Below are 10,058 nucleotides of genomic sequence, written 5' to 3'. Positions count from 1 at the left end.
TATTGACAAATTCATAACGGAATCCGGTGTGTTCCACAAAACCACAAGAGCAAGTCAGGATGACCGAGCGGTCTAAGGCGCTCTGTTCAGGTCGCAGTCTCCTCTGGAGGTGTGGGTTCAAATCCCACTTCTGACATCATATTTTTCTAATGATGAAGAAAGAACATTTAAACTGCACAGAATATTGACAAATTCATAACGGAATCCGGTGTGTTCCACAAAACCACAAGAGCAAGTCAGGATGGCCGAGCGGTTTAAGGCGCTGCGTTCGGGTCGCAGTCTCCTCTGGAGGTGTGGGTTCCAATCCCACTTCTGACATCATATTTTTCTAATGATGAAGAAAGAACATTTAAACTGCACAGAATATTGACAAATTCATAACGGAATCCGGTGTGTTCCACAATACCACACGAGCAAGTCAGGATGGCCGAGCGGTCTAAGGCACTGCGTTCAGGTCGCAGTCTCCTCTGGAGGCGTGGGTTACAATCCCACTTCTGACATCATATTTTTCTAATGATGAAGAAAGAACATTTAAACTGCACAGAATATTGACAAATTCATAACGGAATCTGGTGTTCCACACACACCACAAGAGCAAGTCATAATGGCCGAGCGGTCTAAGGCGCTGCGTTCAGGTCGCAGTCTCCTCTGGAGGCGTGGGTTCAAATCCCACTTCTGACATCGTATTTTTCTAATGATGAAGAAAGAACATTTAAACTGCACAGAATATTGACAAATTCATAACGGAATTTAAGGCGCTGCGTTCAGGTCGCAGTCTCCTCTGGAGGCGTGGGTTCGAATCCCACTTCTGACATCATGTTTTTCTAATGATGAAGAAAGAACATTTAAACTGCACAGAATATTGACAAATTCATAACGGAATCCGGTGTGTTCCACAAAACCACAAGAGCAAGTCTAGGGCGCTGCGTTCAGGTTGCAGTCTCCGCTGGAAGCGTGGGTTCAAATCCTACTTCTGACATCATATTTTTCTAATGATGAAGAAAGAACATTTAAACTGCACAGAATATTGACAAATTCATAACAGAATCCGGTGTGTTTCACAAAACCACAAGAGCAAGTCAGGATGGCCGAGCGGTCTAAGGCGCTGCGTTCAGGTCGCAGTCTCCTCTGGAGGCGTGGGTTCAAATCCGACTTCTGACATCATTTTTTTCTAATGATGAAGAAAGAACATTTAAACTGCACAGAATATTGACAAATTCATAACGGAATCCGGTGTGTTTCACAAAACCACAAGAGCAAGTCAGGATGGCCGCGCTGTCTAAGGCGCTGCGTTCAGGTCGCAGTCTCCTCTGGAGGTGTGGGTTCGAATCCCACTTCTGACATCATATTTTTCTAATGATGAAGAAAGAACATTTAAACTGCACAGAATATTGACAAATTCATAACGGAATCCGGTGTGTTCCACAAAACCACAAGAGCAAGTCAGGATGGCCGAGCGGTCTAAGGCGCTGCCTTCAGGTCGCAGTCTCCTCTGGAGGCGTGGGTTCAAATCCCACTTCTGACATCATATTTATCTAATGATAAAGAAAGAACATTTAAACTGCACAGAATATTGACAAATTCATAATGGAATCCGGTGTGTTCCACAAAACCACAAGAGCAAGTCAGGATGGCCGAGCGGTCTAAGGCGCTGCGTTCAGGTCGCAGTCTCCTCTGGAGGCGTGGGTTCAAATCCCACTTCTGACATCATTTTTTTCTAATGATGAAGAAAGAACATTTAAACTGCACAGAATATTGACAAATTCATAACAGAATCCGGTGTGTTTCACAAAACCACAAGAGCAAGTCAGGATGGCCGAGCGGTCTAAGGCTCTGCGTTTAGGTCGCAGTCTCCTCTGGAGGCGTGGGTTCGAATTCCACTTCTGACATCATATTTTTCTAATGATGAAGAAAGAACATTTAAACTGCACAGAATATTGACAAATTCATAACGGAATACGGTGTGTTTCACAAAACTACAAGAGTAAGTCAGGATGGCCGAGCGGTCTAAGGCGCTGCGTTCAGGTCGCAGTCTCCTCTGGAGGCGTGGGTTCGAATCCCACTTCTGACATCATATTTTTCTAATGATGAAGAAAGAACATTTAAACTGCACAGAATATAGACAAATTCATAACGGAATCCGGTGTGTTCCACAAAACCACAAAACCACAAGAGCAAGTCAGGATGGCCGAGCGGTCTAAGGCGCTGCGTTCAGGTCGCAGTCTCCTCTGGAGGCGTGGGTTCAAATCCTACTTCTGACATCATATTTTTCTAATGATGAAGAAAGAACATTTAAACTGCACAGAATATTGACAAATTCATAACAGAATCCGGTGTGTTCCACAAAACCACAAGAGCAAGTCAGGATGGCCGAGCAGTCTAGGGCGCTGCGTTCAGGTCGCAGTCTCCTCTGGAGGCGTGGGTTCAAATCCTACTTCTGACATCATATTTTTCTAATGATGAAGAAAGAACATTTAAACTGCACAGAATATTGACAAATTCATAACGGAATACGGTGTGTTTCACAAAACCACAAGAGTAAGTCAGGATGGTCGAGCGGTCTAAGGCGCTGCGTTCAGGTCGTAGTCTCCTCTGGAGGCGTGGGTTCAAATCCCACTTCTGACATCATATTTTTCTAATGATGAAGAAAGAACATTTAAACTGCACAGAATATTGACAAATTCATAACGGAATACGGTGTGTTTCACAAAACCACAAGAGTAAGTCAGGATGGCCGAGCGGTCTAAGGCGCTGCGTTCAGGTCGCAGTCTCCTCTGGAGGCGTGGGTTCGAATCCCACTTCTGACCTCATATTTTTCTAATGATGAAGAAAGAACATTTAAACTGCACAGAATATAGACAAATTCATAACGGAATCCGGTGTGTTCCACAAAACCACAAAACCACAAGAGCAAGTCAGGATGGCCGAGCGGTCTAAGGCGCTGCGTTCAGGTCGCAGTCTCCTCTGGAGGCGTTGGTTCGAATCCCACTTCTGACATCATATTTTTCTAATGATGAAGAAAGAACATTTAAACTGCACAGAATATTGACAAATTCATAACGGAATCCGGTGTGTTTCACAAAACCACAAGAGCAAGTCAGGATGGCCGAGCGGTCTAAGGCGCTGGGTTCAGGTCGCAGTCTCCTCTGGAGGTGTGGGTTCGAATCCCACTTCTGACATCGTATTTTTCTAATGATGAAGAAAGAACATTTAAACTGCACAGAATATTGACAAATTCATAACGGAATCCGGTGTGTGCCACAAAACCACAAGAGCAAGTCTGGATGGCCGAGCGGTCTAAGGCGCTGCGTTCAGGTCGCAGTCTCCTCTGGAGGCGTGGGTTCAAATCCCACTTCTGACATCATATTTATCTAATGATAAAGAAAGAACATTTAAACTGCACAGAATATTGACAAATTCATAACAGAATCCGGTGTGTTCCACAAAACCACAAGAGCAAGTCAGGATGGCCAAGCAGTCTAGGGCGCTGCGTTCAGGTCGCAGTCTCCTCTGGAGCCGTGGGTTCAAATCCTACTTCTGACATCATATTTTTCTAATGATGAAGAAAGAACATTTAAACTGCACAGAATATTGACAAATTCATAACGGAATCCGGTGTGTTCCACAAAACCACAAGAGCAAGTCAGGATGGCCGAGCGGTCTAAGGCGCTGCGTTCAGGTCGCAGTCTCCTCTGGAGGCGTGGGTTCAAATCCCACTTCTGACATCATATTTTTCTAATGATGAAGAAAGAACATTTAAACTGCACAGACTATTGACAAATTCATAACGGAATCCGGTGTGTTCCACAAAACCACAAGAGCAAGTCAGGATGGCCGAGCGGTCTAAGGCGCTGCGTTCAGGTCGCAGTTTCCTCTGGAGGCGTGGGTTCGAATCCCACTTCTGACATCATATTTTTCTAATGATGAAGAAAGAACATTTAAACTACACAGAATATTGACAAATTCATAACGGAATCCGGTGTGTTCAACAAAGCCACAAGAGCAAGTCAGGATGGCCGAGCGGTCTAAGGCGCTGCGTTTAGGTCGCAGTCTCCTCTGGAGGCGTGGGTTCGAATCCCACTTCTGACATCCACAAAACCACAAGAGCAAGTCAGGATGGCCGAGCGGTCTAAGGCACTGCCTTCAGGTCGCAGTCTCCTCTGGAGGCGTGGGTTCAAATCCCACTTCTGACATCATATTTATCTAATGATAAAGAAAGAACATTTAAACTGCACAGAATATTGACAAATTCATAATGGAATCCGGTGTGTTCCACAAAACCACAAGAGCAAGTCAGGATGGCCGAGCGGTCTAGGGCGCTGCGTTCAGGTCGCAGTCTCCTCTGGAGGCGTGGGTTCAAATCCTACTTCTGACATCATATTTTTCTAATGATGAAGAAAGAACATTTAAACTGCACAGAATATTGACAAATTCATAACGGAATCCGGTGTGTTCCACAAAACCACAAGAGCAAGTCAGGATGGCCGAGCGGTCTAAGGCGCTGCGTTCAGGTCGCAGTCTCCTCTGGAGGCGTGGGTTCAAATCCCACTTCTGACATCATTTTTTTCTAATGATGAAGAAAGAACATTTAAACTGCACAGAATATTGACAAATTCATAACGGAATCCGGTGTGTTTCACAAAACCACAAGAGCAAGTCAGGATGGCCGAGCGGTCTAAGGCGCTGGGTTCAGGTCGCAGTCTCCTCTGGAGGTGTGGGTTCAAATCCCACTTCTGACATCGTATTTTTCTAATGATGAAGAAAGAACATTTAAACTGCACAGAATATTGACAAATTCATAACGGAATCCGGTGTGTTCCACAAAACCACAAGAGTAAGTCAGGATGGCCGAGCGGTCTAAGGCGCTGCGTTCAGGTCGCAGTCTTCTCTGGAGGCGTGGGTTCAAATCCCACTTCTGACATCATATTTATCTAATGATAAAGAAAGAACATTTAAACTGCACAGAATATTGACAAATTCATAACAGAATCCGGTGTGTTCCACAAAACCACAAGAGCAAGTCAGGATGGCCGAGCAGTCTAGGGCGCTGCGTTCAGGTCGCAGTCTCCTCTGGAGGCGTGGGTTCAAATCCTACTTCTGACATCATATTTTTCTAATGATGAAGAAAGAACATTTAAACTGCACAGAATATTGACAAATTCATAACGGAATCCGGTGTGTTCCACAAAACCACAAGAGCAAGTCAGGATGGCCGAGCGGTCTAAGGCGCTGCGTTCAGGTCGCAGTCTCCTCTGGAGGCGTGGGTTCAAATCCCACTTCTGACATCATATTTTTCTAATGATGAAGAAAGAACATTTAAACTTCACAGACTATTGACAAATTCATAACGGAATCCGGTGTGTTCCACAAAACCACAAGAGCAAGTCAGGATGGCCGAGCGGTCTAAGGCGCTGCGTTCAGGTCGCAGTCTCCTCTGGAGGCGTGGGTTCGAATCCCACTTCTGACATCATATTTTTCTAATGATGAAGAAAGAACATTTAAACTACACAGAATATTGACAAATTCATAACGGAATCCGGTGTGTTCCACAAAGCCACAAGAGCAAGTCAGGATGGCCGAGCGGTCTAAGGCGCTGCGTTCAGGTCGCAGTCTCCTCTGGAGGCGTGGGTTCGAATCCCACTTCTGACATCATATTTTTCTAATGATGAAGAAAGAACATTTAAACTGCACAGAATATAGACAAATTCATAACGGAATCCGGTGTGTTCCACAAAACCACAAAACCACAAGAGCAAGTCAGGATGGCCGAGCGGTCTAAGGCGCTGCGTTCAGGTCGCAGTCTTCTCTGGAGGCGTGGGTTCGAATCCCACTTCTGACATCATATTTTTCTAATGATGAAGAAAGAACATTTAAACTGCACAGAATATTGACAAATTCATAACGGAATCCGGTGTGTTTCACAAAACCACAAGAGCAAGTCAGGATGGCCGAGCGGTCTAAGGCGCTGCGTTCAGGTCGCAGTCTCCTCTGGAGGCGTGGGTTCGAATCCCACTTCTGACATCATATTTTTCTAATGATGAAGAAAGAACATTTAAACTACACAGAATATTGACAAATTCATAACGGAATCCGGTGTGTTCCACAAAGCCACAAGAGCAAGTCAGGATGGCCGAGCGGTCTAAGGCGCTGCGTTCAGGTCGCAGTCTCCTCTGGAGGCGTGGGTTCGAATCCCACTTCTGACATCATATTTTTCTAATGATGAAGAAAGAACATTTAAACTGCACAGAATATAGACAAATTCATAACGGAATCCGGTGTGTTCCACAAAACCACAAGAGCACGTCAGGATGGCCGAGCGGTCTAAGGCGCTGCGTTCAGGTCGCAGTCTCCTCTGGAGGCGTGGGTTCGAATCCCACTTCTGACATCATATTTTTCTAATGATGAAGAAAGAACATTTAAACTGCACAGAATATTGACAAATTCATAACGGAATCCGGTGTGTTCCACAAAACCACAAGAGCAAGTCAGGATGGCCGAGCGGTCTAAGGCGCTGCGTTCAGGTCGCAGTCTCCTCTGGAGGCGTGGGTTCAAATCCCACTTCTGACATCATATTTTTCTAATGATGAAGAAAGAACATTTAAACTGCACAGAATATAGACAAATTCATAACGGAATCCGGTGTGTTCCACAAAACCACAAAACCACAAGAGCAAGTCAGGATGGCCGAGCGGTCTAAGGCGCTGCGTTCAGGTCGCAGTCTCCTCTGGAGGCGTGGGTTCAAATCCCACTTCTGACATCATATTTTTCTAATGATGAAGAAAGAACATTTAAACTGCACAGAATATTGACAAATTCATAACGGAATCCGGTGTGTTTCACAAAACCACAAGAGTAAGTCAGGATGGCCGAGCGGTCTAAGGCGCTGCGTTCAGGTCGCAGTCTCCTCTGTAGGTGTGGGTTCGAATCCCACTTCTGACATCGTATTTTTCTAATGATGAAGAAAGAACATTTAAACTGCACAGAATATTGACAAATTCATAACGGAATCCGGTGTGTTCCACAAAACCACAAGAGCAAGTCAGGATGGCCGAGCGGTCTAAGGCGCTGCGTTCAGGTCGCAGTCTCCTCTGGAGGCGTGGGTTCAAATCCCACTTCTGACATCATATTTATCTAATGATAAAGAAAGAACATTTAAACTGCACAGAATATTGACAAATTCATAACAGAATCCGGTGTGTTCCACAAAACCACAAGAGCAAGTCAGGATGGCCGAGCAGTCTAGGGCGCTGCGTTTAGGTCGCAGTCTCCTCTGGAGGCGTGGGTTCAAATCCTACTTCTGACATCATATTTTTCTAATGATGAAGAAAGAACATTTAAACTGCACAGAATATTGACAAATTCATAACGGAATCCGGTGTGTTCCACAAAACCACAAGAGCAAGTCGGGATGGCCGAGCGGTCTAAGGCGCTGCGTTCAGGTCGCAGTCTCCTCTGGAGGCGTGGGTTCAAATCCCACTTCTGACATCATATTTTTCTAATGATGAAGAAAGAACATTTAAACTGCACAGAATATTGACAAATTCATAACGGAATCCGGTGTGTTCCACAAAACCACAAGAGCAAGTCAGGATGGCCGAGCGGTCTAAGGCGCTGCGTTCAGGTCGCAGTCTCCTCTGGAGGCGTGGGTTCGAATCCCACTTCTGACATCATATTTTTCTAATGATGAAGAAAGAACATTTAAACTACACAGAATATTGACAAATTCATAACGGAATCCGGTGTGTTCCACAAAGCCACAAGAGCAAGTCAGGATGGCCAAGCGGTCTAAGGCGCTGCGTTCAGGTCGCAGTCTCCTCTGGAGGTGTGGGTTCGAATCCCACTTCTGACATCGTATTTTTCTAATGATGAAGAAAGAACATTTAAACTGCACAGAATATTGACAAATTCATAACGGAATCCGGTGTGTTCCACAAAACCACAAGAGCAAGTCAGGATGGCCGAGCGATCTAAGGCGCTGCGTTCAGGTCGCAGTCTCCTCTGGAGGCGTGGGTTCAAATCCCACTTCTGACATCATATTTATCTAATGATAAAGAAAGAACATTTAAACTGCACAGAATATTGACAAATTCATAACAGAATCCGGTGTGTTCCACAAAACCACAAGAGCAAGTCAGGATGGCCGAGCAGTCTAGGGCGCTGCGTTTAGGTCGCAGTCTCCTCTGGAGGCGTGGGTTCAAATCCTACTTCTGACATCATATTTTTCTAATGATGAAGAAAGAACATTTAAACTGCACAGAATATTGACAAATTCATAACGGAATCCGGTGTGTTCCACAAAACCACAAGAATAAGTCAGGATGGCCGAGCGGTCTAAGGCGCTGCGTTCAGGTCGCAGTCTCCTCTGGAGGCGTGGGTTCGAATCCCACTTCTGACATCATATTTTTCTAATGATGAAGAAAGAACATTTAAACTACACAGAATATTGACAAATTCATAACGGAATCCGGTGTGTTCCACAAAGCCACAAGAGCAAGTCAGGATGGCCGAGCGGTCTAAGGCGCTGCGTTCAGGTCGCAGTCTCCTCTGGAGGCGTGGGTTCGAATCCCACTTCTGACATCCACAAAACCACAAGAGCAAGTCAGGATGGCCGAGCGGTCTAAGGCGCTACCTTCAGGTCGCAGTCTCCTCTGGAGGCGTGGGTTCAAATCCCACTTCTGACATCATATTTATCTAATGATAAAGAAAGAACATTTAAACTGCACAGAATATTGACAAATTCATAACAGAATCCGGTGTGTTTCACAAAACCACAAGAGCAAGTCAGGATGGCCGAGCGGTCTAAGGCTCTGCGTTCAGGTCGCAGTCTCCTCTGGAGGCGTGGGTTCGAATTCCACTTCTGACGTCATATTTTTCTAATGATGAAGAAAGAACATTTAAACTGCACAGAATATTGACAAATTCATAACGGAATACGGTGTGTTTCACAAAACCACAAGAGTAAGTCAGGATGGCCGAGCGGTCTAAGGCGCTGCGTTCAGGTCGCAGTCTCCTCTGGAGGCGTGGGTTCGAATCCCACTTCTGACACCATATTTTTCTAATGATGAAGAAAGAACATTTAAACTGCACAGAATATAGACAAATTCATAACGGAATCCGGTGTGTTCCACAAAACCACAAAACCACAAGAGCAAGTCAGGATGGCCGAGCGGTCTAAGGCGCTGCGTTCAGGTCGCAGTCTCCTCTGGAGGCGTGGGTTCAAATCCCACTTCTGACATCATATTTATCTAATGATAAAGAAATAACATTTAAACTGCACAGAATATTGACAAATTCATAACAGAATCCGGTGTGTTCCACAAAACCACAAGAGCAAGTCAGGATGGCCGAGCAGTCTAGGGCGCTGCGTTCAGGTCGCAGTCTCCTCTGGAGGCGTGGGTTCAAATCCTACTTCTGACATCATATTTTTCTAATGATGAAGAAAGAACATTTAAACTGCACAGAATATTGACAAATTCATAACGGAATCCGGTGTGTTCCACAAAACCACAAGAGCAAGTCAGGATGGCCGAGCGGTCTAAGGCGCTGCGTTCAGGTCGCAGTCTCCTCTGGAGGCGTGGGTTCAAATCCCACTTCTGACATCATATTTTTCTAATGATGAAGAAAGAACATTTAAACTGCACAGACTATTGACAAATTCATAACGGAATCCGGTGTGTTCCACAAAACCACAAGAGGAAGTCAGGATGGCCGAGCGGTCTAAGGCGCTGCGTTCAGGTCGCAGTCTCCTCTGGAGGCGTGGGTTCGAATCCCACTTCTGACATCATATTTTTCTAATGATGAAGAAAGAACATTTAAACTACACAGAATATTGACAAATTCATAACGGAATCCGGTGTGTTCCACAAAGCTACAAGAGCAAGTCAGGATGGCCGAGCGGTCTAAGGCGCTGCGTTCAGGTCGCAGTCTCCTCTGGAGGCGTGGGTTCGAATCCCAATTCTGACATCATATTTTTCTAATGATGAAGAAAGAACATTTAAACTGCACAGAATTTAGACAAATTCATAACGGAATCCGGTGTGTTCCACAAAACCACAAAA

The 10,058-nt window shown here is 45.2% G+C and overlaps 43 non-coding genes across 43 annotated transcripts; all 43 read left to right on the top strand.

Moving 5' to 3' along the window:
* Positions 1-235: 235 nt before the first annotated feature.
* TRNAP-CGG (transfer RNA proline (anticodon CGG)) lies at positions 236-318 on the top strand. Its single transcript has one exon. It is a non-coding gene; the product is annotated as a tRNA-Pro (tRNA).
* Positions 319-598: 280 nt separating this feature from the next.
* On the top strand, positions 599-681 carry TRNAL-CAG (transfer RNA leucine (anticodon CAG)). Its single transcript has one exon. It is a non-coding gene; the product is annotated as a tRNA-Leu (tRNA).
* A 761-nt stretch (positions 682-1,442) lies between these two features.
* On the top strand, positions 1,443-1,525 carry TRNAL-CAG (transfer RNA leucine (anticodon CAG)). Its single transcript has one exon. It is a non-coding gene; the product is annotated as a tRNA-Leu (tRNA).
* Positions 1,526-1,624: 99 nt separating this feature from the next.
* Positions 1,625-1,707, top strand: TRNAL-CAG (transfer RNA leucine (anticodon CAG)). The gene has a single exon. It is a non-coding gene; the product is annotated as a tRNA-Leu (tRNA).
* Positions 1,708-1,806: 99 nt separating this feature from the next.
* Positions 1,807-1,889, top strand: TRNAL-UAG (transfer RNA leucine (anticodon UAG)). Its single transcript has one exon. It is a non-coding gene; the product is annotated as a tRNA-Leu (tRNA).
* Positions 1,890-1,988: 99 nt separating this feature from the next.
* Positions 1,989-2,071, top strand: TRNAL-CAG (transfer RNA leucine (anticodon CAG)). Its single transcript has one exon. It is a non-coding gene; the product is annotated as a tRNA-Leu (tRNA).
* Positions 2,072-2,178: 107 nt separating this feature from the next.
* Positions 2,179-2,261, top strand: TRNAL-CAG (transfer RNA leucine (anticodon CAG)). The gene has a single exon. It is a non-coding gene; the product is annotated as a tRNA-Leu (tRNA).
* Positions 2,262-2,724: 463 nt separating this feature from the next.
* Positions 2,725-2,807, top strand: TRNAL-CAG (transfer RNA leucine (anticodon CAG)). The gene has a single exon. It is a non-coding gene; the product is annotated as a tRNA-Leu (tRNA).
* Positions 2,808-2,914: 107 nt separating this feature from the next.
* Positions 2,915-2,997, top strand: TRNAL-CAG (transfer RNA leucine (anticodon CAG)). Its single transcript has one exon. It is a non-coding gene; the product is annotated as a tRNA-Leu (tRNA).
* Positions 2,998-3,096: 99 nt separating this feature from the next.
* On the top strand, positions 3,097-3,179 carry TRNAL-CAG (transfer RNA leucine (anticodon CAG)). Its single transcript has one exon. It is a non-coding gene; the product is annotated as a tRNA-Leu (tRNA).
* Positions 3,180-3,278: 99 nt separating this feature from the next.
* Positions 3,279-3,361, top strand: TRNAL-CAG (transfer RNA leucine (anticodon CAG)). The gene has a single exon. It is a non-coding gene; the product is annotated as a tRNA-Leu (tRNA).
* Positions 3,362-3,642: 281 nt separating this feature from the next.
* TRNAL-CAG (transfer RNA leucine (anticodon CAG)) lies at positions 3,643-3,725 on the top strand. Its single transcript has one exon. It is a non-coding gene; the product is annotated as a tRNA-Leu (tRNA).
* A 99-nt stretch (positions 3,726-3,824) lies between these two features.
* On the top strand, positions 3,825-3,907 carry TRNAL-CAG (transfer RNA leucine (anticodon CAG)). The gene has a single exon. It is a non-coding gene; the product is annotated as a tRNA-Leu (tRNA).
* A 99-nt stretch (positions 3,908-4,006) lies between these two features.
* Positions 4,007-4,089, top strand: TRNAL-UAG (transfer RNA leucine (anticodon UAG)). The gene has a single exon. It is a non-coding gene; the product is annotated as a tRNA-Leu (tRNA).
* Positions 4,090-4,110: 21 nt separating this feature from the next.
* On the top strand, positions 4,111-4,193 carry TRNAL-CAG (transfer RNA leucine (anticodon CAG)). The gene has a single exon. It is a non-coding gene; the product is annotated as a tRNA-Leu (tRNA).
* A 281-nt stretch (positions 4,194-4,474) lies between these two features.
* Positions 4,475-4,557, top strand: TRNAL-CAG (transfer RNA leucine (anticodon CAG)). The gene has a single exon. It is a non-coding gene; the product is annotated as a tRNA-Leu (tRNA).
* A 99-nt stretch (positions 4,558-4,656) lies between these two features.
* TRNAL-CAG (transfer RNA leucine (anticodon CAG)) lies at positions 4,657-4,739 on the top strand. Its single transcript has one exon. It is a non-coding gene; the product is annotated as a tRNA-Leu (tRNA).
* A 99-nt stretch (positions 4,740-4,838) lies between these two features.
* Positions 4,839-4,921, top strand: TRNAL-CAG (transfer RNA leucine (anticodon CAG)). Its single transcript has one exon. It is a non-coding gene; the product is annotated as a tRNA-Leu (tRNA).
* A 281-nt stretch (positions 4,922-5,202) lies between these two features.
* TRNAL-CAG (transfer RNA leucine (anticodon CAG)) lies at positions 5,203-5,285 on the top strand. The gene has a single exon. It is a non-coding gene; the product is annotated as a tRNA-Leu (tRNA).
* Positions 5,286-5,384: 99 nt separating this feature from the next.
* On the top strand, positions 5,385-5,467 carry TRNAL-CAG (transfer RNA leucine (anticodon CAG)). The gene has a single exon. It is a non-coding gene; the product is annotated as a tRNA-Leu (tRNA).
* A 99-nt stretch (positions 5,468-5,566) lies between these two features.
* On the top strand, positions 5,567-5,649 carry TRNAL-CAG (transfer RNA leucine (anticodon CAG)). The gene has a single exon. It is a non-coding gene; the product is annotated as a tRNA-Leu (tRNA).
* A 107-nt stretch (positions 5,650-5,756) lies between these two features.
* On the top strand, positions 5,757-5,839 carry TRNAL-CAG (transfer RNA leucine (anticodon CAG)). Its single transcript has one exon. It is a non-coding gene; the product is annotated as a tRNA-Leu (tRNA).
* Positions 5,840-5,938: 99 nt separating this feature from the next.
* TRNAL-CAG (transfer RNA leucine (anticodon CAG)) lies at positions 5,939-6,021 on the top strand. The gene has a single exon. It is a non-coding gene; the product is annotated as a tRNA-Leu (tRNA).
* Positions 6,022-6,120: 99 nt separating this feature from the next.
* On the top strand, positions 6,121-6,203 carry TRNAL-CAG (transfer RNA leucine (anticodon CAG)). Its single transcript has one exon. It is a non-coding gene; the product is annotated as a tRNA-Leu (tRNA).
* A 99-nt stretch (positions 6,204-6,302) lies between these two features.
* On the top strand, positions 6,303-6,385 carry TRNAL-CAG (transfer RNA leucine (anticodon CAG)). The gene has a single exon. It is a non-coding gene; the product is annotated as a tRNA-Leu (tRNA).
* A 99-nt stretch (positions 6,386-6,484) lies between these two features.
* Positions 6,485-6,567, top strand: TRNAL-CAG (transfer RNA leucine (anticodon CAG)). The gene has a single exon. It is a non-coding gene; the product is annotated as a tRNA-Leu (tRNA).
* Positions 6,568-6,674: 107 nt separating this feature from the next.
* Positions 6,675-6,757, top strand: TRNAL-CAG (transfer RNA leucine (anticodon CAG)). Its single transcript has one exon. It is a non-coding gene; the product is annotated as a tRNA-Leu (tRNA).
* A 99-nt stretch (positions 6,758-6,856) lies between these two features.
* Positions 6,857-6,939, top strand: TRNAL-CAG (transfer RNA leucine (anticodon CAG)). The gene has a single exon. It is a non-coding gene; the product is annotated as a tRNA-Leu (tRNA).
* A 99-nt stretch (positions 6,940-7,038) lies between these two features.
* TRNAL-CAG (transfer RNA leucine (anticodon CAG)) lies at positions 7,039-7,121 on the top strand. Its single transcript has one exon. It is a non-coding gene; the product is annotated as a tRNA-Leu (tRNA).
* A 99-nt stretch (positions 7,122-7,220) lies between these two features.
* On the top strand, positions 7,221-7,303 carry TRNAL-UAG (transfer RNA leucine (anticodon UAG)). Its single transcript has one exon. It is a non-coding gene; the product is annotated as a tRNA-Leu (tRNA).
* A 99-nt stretch (positions 7,304-7,402) lies between these two features.
* On the top strand, positions 7,403-7,485 carry TRNAL-CAG (transfer RNA leucine (anticodon CAG)). The gene has a single exon. It is a non-coding gene; the product is annotated as a tRNA-Leu (tRNA).
* Positions 7,486-7,584: 99 nt separating this feature from the next.
* TRNAL-CAG (transfer RNA leucine (anticodon CAG)) lies at positions 7,585-7,667 on the top strand. Its single transcript has one exon. It is a non-coding gene; the product is annotated as a tRNA-Leu (tRNA).
* Positions 7,668-7,766: 99 nt separating this feature from the next.
* Positions 7,767-7,849, top strand: TRNAL-CAG (transfer RNA leucine (anticodon CAG)). Its single transcript has one exon. It is a non-coding gene; the product is annotated as a tRNA-Leu (tRNA).
* A 99-nt stretch (positions 7,850-7,948) lies between these two features.
* On the top strand, positions 7,949-8,031 carry TRNAL-CAG (transfer RNA leucine (anticodon CAG)). The gene has a single exon. It is a non-coding gene; the product is annotated as a tRNA-Leu (tRNA).
* A 99-nt stretch (positions 8,032-8,130) lies between these two features.
* TRNAL-UAG (transfer RNA leucine (anticodon UAG)) lies at positions 8,131-8,213 on the top strand. Its single transcript has one exon. It is a non-coding gene; the product is annotated as a tRNA-Leu (tRNA).
* Positions 8,214-8,312: 99 nt separating this feature from the next.
* TRNAL-CAG (transfer RNA leucine (anticodon CAG)) lies at positions 8,313-8,395 on the top strand. The gene has a single exon. It is a non-coding gene; the product is annotated as a tRNA-Leu (tRNA).
* A 99-nt stretch (positions 8,396-8,494) lies between these two features.
* On the top strand, positions 8,495-8,577 carry TRNAL-CAG (transfer RNA leucine (anticodon CAG)). Its single transcript has one exon. It is a non-coding gene; the product is annotated as a tRNA-Leu (tRNA).
* A 203-nt stretch (positions 8,578-8,780) lies between these two features.
* On the top strand, positions 8,781-8,863 carry TRNAL-CAG (transfer RNA leucine (anticodon CAG)). The gene has a single exon. It is a non-coding gene; the product is annotated as a tRNA-Leu (tRNA).
* A 99-nt stretch (positions 8,864-8,962) lies between these two features.
* On the top strand, positions 8,963-9,045 carry TRNAL-CAG (transfer RNA leucine (anticodon CAG)). Its single transcript has one exon. It is a non-coding gene; the product is annotated as a tRNA-Leu (tRNA).
* A 107-nt stretch (positions 9,046-9,152) lies between these two features.
* On the top strand, positions 9,153-9,235 carry TRNAL-CAG (transfer RNA leucine (anticodon CAG)). Its single transcript has one exon. It is a non-coding gene; the product is annotated as a tRNA-Leu (tRNA).
* A 281-nt stretch (positions 9,236-9,516) lies between these two features.
* TRNAL-CAG (transfer RNA leucine (anticodon CAG)) lies at positions 9,517-9,599 on the top strand. The gene has a single exon. It is a non-coding gene; the product is annotated as a tRNA-Leu (tRNA).
* Positions 9,600-9,698: 99 nt separating this feature from the next.
* TRNAL-CAG (transfer RNA leucine (anticodon CAG)) lies at positions 9,699-9,781 on the top strand. The gene has a single exon. It is a non-coding gene; the product is annotated as a tRNA-Leu (tRNA).
* Positions 9,782-9,880: 99 nt separating this feature from the next.
* TRNAL-CAG (transfer RNA leucine (anticodon CAG)) lies at positions 9,881-9,963 on the top strand. The gene has a single exon. It is a non-coding gene; the product is annotated as a tRNA-Leu (tRNA).
* Positions 9,964-10,058: the final 95 nt, after the last annotated feature.

The sequence above is a fragment of the Spea bombifrons genome, chromosome 5 (genome assembly GCF_027358695.1).
Source record: "Spea bombifrons isolate aSpeBom1 chromosome 5, aSpeBom1.2.pri, whole genome shotgun sequence".
Lineage (NCBI taxonomy): Eukaryota > Metazoa > Chordata > Amphibia > Anura > Pelobatidae > Spea > Spea bombifrons.
This window is presented reverse-complemented; position numbering and strand designations above follow the sequence as displayed.